At 44.8% G+C, this 5,925-nt stretch overlaps 1 pseudogene; it reads right to left on the bottom strand.

Annotated features, from left to right (window-relative positions):
- Positions 1–5,014: 5,014 nt before the first annotated feature.
- LOC129149030 (dihydrofolate reductase-like) lies at positions 5,015–5,659 on the bottom strand (annotated as a pseudogene).
- Between the last annotated feature and the right edge of the window lie 266 nt (positions 5,660–5,925).

Genomic DNA, 5,925 nt, shown 5'->3' with positions numbered 1-5,925 from the left:
CCCTGGGTCCGGGTGAGACCATGTGTCCCTGGATCCGGATGAGGCCTCGTGCACCTAGGCCCGGGTGAGCCCAAGAGGCCCTGGGTCTGGGAGAGGCCAAGCGTCCCTGGGTCCGGGTGAGACCATGTGTCCCTGGATCCGGATGAGGCCTCGTGCACCTAGGCCCGGGTGAGCCCAAGTGGCCCTGGGTCTGGGAGTGGCCAAACGTACCTGGGTCTGGGTGTGACCATGTGTCCCTGGATCCGAGTGAGGCCTCGTGAACCTAGGCCCAGGTGAGGCCACGTGCCCCTGGGTCTGGGAGAGGCCAAGCGTCCCTAGGTCCGGGTGAGACCATGCGTCCCTGGATCCGGATGAGGCCTCGTGCACCTAGGCCCGGGTGAGCCCAAGTGGCCCTGGGTCTGGGAGAGGCCAAGCGTCCCTGGGTCCGGGAGAGACCATGTGTCCCTGGATATAGGTGAGGCCTTGTGCAACTAAACCCGGGTGAGGCCACGTGCCCCTGGGTCTGGGAGAGGCCAAGTGTCCTTGGGTACGGGTGAAGCCAGATCCTGGGTCCGGGTGAGGCCGTGCGCCCCTGGATCCATCCGGGTGAGGCTGGGTCCCAGGCCCGGGTGAGACCACGCGCCCCTTGGGTATGGGTGAGGCCACGTGCCCCTTAGTCCAGGTGACGCCGTGCCCCTGGGATCGGCCGAGACCAAACCAGAGGGAGTCAGACCTCCATTACCACCATTTGTCCACCATCCAGAGCTGAGGGGTCAGTGCTGACATGTACACATAAGGAACTACTGGACATCGAAATTGGGTCTCAAAAGAACTGTTGGTCCAGGGGGAAGCTCGCTACAGATTGATTCATTTGCCTGTCAGCATAAATATTATTGCTCGTCTCACATTCAGTTCTTATTAGTATATATCTAGTGACATTTGATCTCGTTCATCTAGAGGAAATGATGAACAACATAGACTGAGGAACAAGAACAGAACCAGAAGCAAGGAGGCATCGATCGGACTATCGGGCCTCAGAGGGAGGATACGGGAGGGTAGGGGGAGGGTGGGGGGAGGGGGAGAGTTCAACCAAAGGACCTGTATGCATGCATATAAGCCTATCCAACGGTTAAGTTCAACAGGGGATTGGGGCATGCGTGGGGAGAGGGGTGGGATGGGAATGGGGGGATGAGGACAAATATGTGACACCTTAATCAATAAAGAAATTAAAAAAAAAAAAAAAAAAAAAATTATTGCCAAAACTTAGAAGCAACAAAGATGTCCTTCAGTAGATAAATGGCTTAATAAATTATGGTAGATCCAGACAATGGAATATTATTCCGCTCTAACAAGAAATGAGCCATTACATCATTTTAAAAAAGGAGGAAATTAAAATGCACATTACTGAGTGAAAGAAACCAATATGAAAAGGCTACATATGATATGATTCCAACTATATGACATTCTGGAAAAGGCAAAAATATGGAGACAGCAAAATGACCAGTGGTTGCCAAGGACTGAAGTAGGGAGGGATGAATAGGCAACACACAGGATTTTTAGGGCAGTGAAAATACTGTTTGATATTATAATGTTACACATTTTCCAAACTCATAAAATGTACACCAAGAGTGAACCCTAATGAAAGCTGTGGACTTCAGGTGATAATGATCCTATATAATAAAAGCCTAATATGCTAAGTGTCTGGTTGTCTAGTCAGCCATTCAACCAATCAAAGAGTAATATGCTAATGATATGCTAAGGCCGCTTAACCACTTGCTATTATGTGCACTGACCACCAGGGGGCAGACAGTCGACCGGTCGACCAGTCGCTATAACGTGCACTGACCACCAGGGGGCAGATGCTCCAACTGGTAGGTTATCTTGCTGCTGGGGTTTGGCCAATCGGGACTGAGCAAGTCAGGCCGGACATGCCCTGGAGCCCTCCTGTGGTCCCTCCCTGGCTGGCCAACCTCCCACATACCTCCCCAGCCCCAATAGTGCATCGGTGGGGTCCCTCAGTCTGGCCTGTGCCCTCTTGCAATCTGGGACCCCTTGGGGGGATGTCAGAGAGCCGGCTTCAGCCCAATCCCGCAGGCCAGGCCAAGGGACCCTATGGGTGCACAAATTCGTGCACCGAGCCTCTAGTATCCTATCTAATAATAGGCAAATATGCAAATTGACCATACCTCCGACACACCCACAAGCCACACCCACCATCCAATCAGAGCGAGTATGCAAATTAACCCAAACCAAGATGGCTACAGCCACAGAGAGCAAGGTTTCCTAGGTAACAGAGGAAGCCAAGCTTTCCACCTGCCCTGGCCAGGCCTAAGCCTCCACTCAAGCTACAAAGTTTCAATTATAGAAGGTACACAAATTCAAACAAATGGCAGCAGAATGGAGCTTGAGAGAGCAGGCCAGGGTTGCCGCTGGCAACAGGGGAAGCAAAACTTTCCGCACACCCTGGCCGGGCCCACCTGCTTAAGGCAACAAAGTTTCAATTATAACCCCAACACAAATGGCTACCGGCCTCGAAGGGAGCCCCAGGCTTGGCTCCGCTCCAGGCTACAAAGTTTCAATTATAGAAGGAAAATAAATTCCAGATACCAGGGCCTCCACTTGCGTTGCCAGGGGGCGTGGCCCGCCTGCAAACCACCACAGGCCCCTCGCTCAGGCCGCCCCACACCCCAAGGGAACCCCCACCTGATCCGGGACGCCCTTCAGGGCAAACCAGCTGGCCCCCACCCCTGTACCATGCCTCTATCCTATCTAATAAAAGAGTAATATGCAGATTGGTCATCACTGCAACACACAATATAGCTGCCCCCATGTGATCAAAGATCCTGCCCCCATGTGGTCACAAGATGGCCACCACAAGATGGCCAACAGGAGAGGGCAGTTGGGAGGCACCCGGCCTGCAAGGGAGGGCAGTTGAGAAGGACCAGGCCTGCAAGGGAGGGCAGTTGGAGGTGATCAACCCTGCAGGAGAGGGCAGTTAGGGGTAACCAGGCCGGCAGAGGAGGGAAGTTGGGGGCAAACAGGCTGGCAGGGGAATGGTTAGGGGGTGATCAGGCTGGCAGGCAGAAGCAGTTAGGGGCAATCAGGCAGGCAGGCAGGCGAGTAGTTGGGAGCCAGCAGTCCTGGATTGTGAGAGGGATGTTCAACTGCCCATTTAGGCCTGACATCCCTCGAGGGGTCCCAGATTGGAGAGGGTACAGGCTGGGCTGAGGGACAACCCCCCTCCATGCACAAATTTCGTGCATCGGGCCTCTAGTATATGTATATAAAAGGCTAAGTTGACTTGCGCATGCACGATACATATAAAGCTCTCACTGGCGCCAATCACACACATGTGTTTCAATCTGTCATTGTCGATCATGAATTTGGTTGACACTTCTATTATAGAGAAAGGGCGAATAGTGATATTAAAATATTTCTTCTAATTAGTTTCCTTTCAATGTGCACGAATTTGTGCACCAAGCCACTAGTAATGCTATAAACTTTCCTCTTAGGACTACTTATGCTGTGTTCTGTAGTTTGAGTTGTCTTCATTTTTATTTGTTTCCAAGTACATTTTTATTACTTCCATGATCTCATTGGTAACCCATTCATTGTTTGATAACATGCTATTTAGCCTCCATCTGTTTGAATATTTTTGAGCTTTTTTATTGTGGTTGATTTCTAGTTTCATGCCATTGTGATCAAGAAGATGCCTGATACTATTTCAATCTTCTTGAATTTGTTAAGACTTATTTAAAGAATGTATATCCTGCTGCTTTGAAATAAAATGTTCTGTAAATTTAAATTAAATCCATCTGATCTAGTGTATCATTTAATTAAGGTTGCTATTTTGTTTTGTTTTGTTTTTACATGGGAGATCTATCCAGTGGTTACAGTGGTTGTTAAAATTCCCAACTTTGACTGTATTGCTGTCAATCTCACCCTTAAAATCCATCAAGATTTTAAAAATATATTTATGTGCTCCTATATTTGGTGCATATATGTTTACAAGGATTATATCTTCTTTTTTATTGATTCCTTTAGTATTATGTTGTGAATGCATTTGTCCCTTGTGGCTTTGGTTTTGAAGTCTATTTTGTCAGATATAAATATTGTTACTGCTGCTTCTTTTAAATTTCCATTTACATTGAATATTTTTTCCTATCCTTTCATTTTTAGCTTGTATGAATCTTTTGTTCTGATGTAGGTCTCATTTTCTTATCCATTCAGCTACCCTATGCTTTTGATTGGAGCATTAATCCATTTACATTTAAGGTTATTATTAGTAAGTATTTCTCTATTGCCATTTTTTCTTTATAGCTACCTTTCTCTCTCTCTCTCTAATTCTTCTTCTTTTTAAAGCAGTCCATTTAACATTTCTTGCAATACTGCTTTGATGATAATGAACTCCTTCAGTTTTTTGTTTTGTTTTTTGTCTGTGAAACTCTCTATTTCTCCTTCAATTTTAAATGATAGCTTTGCTGGATAGAGTAGTCTTGTTTACAGGTACTTGCTTTTCATTACTTTGAATACTTCATACCAATCCCTTCTGGCCTGAAGTGTTTTTCTTGAGAAATTCGCTGACAGCTCTACGGGAACTCTCTTGCTACCTTTAAGATTCTCTCTTTATCTTTAACCTTTGCCATTTTAATTATGATGTGTCTTGATATGGGCCTGTTTGGGTTCATCTTGATTGGGACTCTCTGTGCTTCTTGAACTTGTGTGTGACATTTTCTATCACCAGGTTAGGAAGTTCTCTATCATGATATCTTCAAACATTTTCTCTATGTCTTGCTCATTTTCTTCTCCTTCCATCACCTCTGTAATGCAAATGTTGTTAGGTTTCATGCTGTCCCAAAGGTCCCTTAAACTATCCTCATTCTTTCTAATTTTTTTCTGCTGATTGGATGTTTTTTTCTACCTTGTCTTCCAAATTGCTGATTCAATTTTCTGCTTCATCCAACCTCTTTATTCCTTCCATTGTATTCTCTTTTTTTAAATAAATAATTATTCATAGATATAATTAACAGAAATATCTTTCTCTAATGTTAAATACATAATTGTTTGGAGGGGATGGGGAACAACTTGAAATGAATCAGAAAACACCTTCACATTACTCATTCTTTTCATATACTTCATATTTGTACTTAATGCCTTTTTCTTCCTAGACATCAGAAAGAACACCTGGGTACTCTGGGAGTTTATATTTCTCCAAATCAATTTCTGGAAAGAATGTGTCCTGCATGATCCTTGTCACAAACAATCTATGATGGCCAAGCTTGTTCATGGCTTCTTTATAAACAAAATTGCCTCCCATTATCCAAACCATGTCCACTTTATTAATTAATTCTGGTTCCTCAATAAGTTTTAAGGCATCATCCAGACTTTTGGCAAGAAAATGAGCTCCGTTTGGAGGTTCCTTGAGTTCTCTACTGAGAACTAAATTAATCCTGTCATTTAAAGGCCAATACTTCTCGGGAATGGAGAACCAGGTCTCCCTACCCAAATTCTGTTTACCTTCTGCTAAAGAGGTTGTGATCATTCTTTGGAAATACTTGAATTCATTTCTGAGTGAGGGTCAAGGCAGGTCTCCATTCTTGCTGATGCCCATGTTCTGGGACACAGCAATGATGCAGTTTAGGGGACGAACCATGACAGTGGCACTAAAAACCTCAGAGCTTGCTACCCCTTCCATTGTATTCTTGATGTCAGATATGGTATTGTTCATTTCCGACTGGTTCTTTTTTATGGTTTCTATGTACTTTAGTTCTCACTAAGTTCCTTGAGTATTTTATCACCATTACTTTGAATTCTATATCTTACAAATTTCTTGTTTCCATTTCATTTAGCTCTTTTTCTGGAGATTCCTCCTATTCTTTATTTTAGGTCTTTTTCTTTGTTCCCCATTTTGGCTGCCTCTTTGTTTTTGTTTGTATACATTAGATA

Source organism: Eptesicus fuscus, chromosome 5, assembly GCF_027574615.1.
Source record: "Eptesicus fuscus isolate TK198812 chromosome 5, DD_ASM_mEF_20220401, whole genome shotgun sequence".
In the NCBI taxonomy this organism is placed as follows: Eukaryota; Metazoa; Chordata; class Mammalia; order Chiroptera; family Vespertilionidae; genus Eptesicus; species Eptesicus fuscus.
The sequence above is the reverse complement of the archived record's forward strand: the minus strand, read 5'-3'. Positions and strand labels throughout refer to the sequence as shown.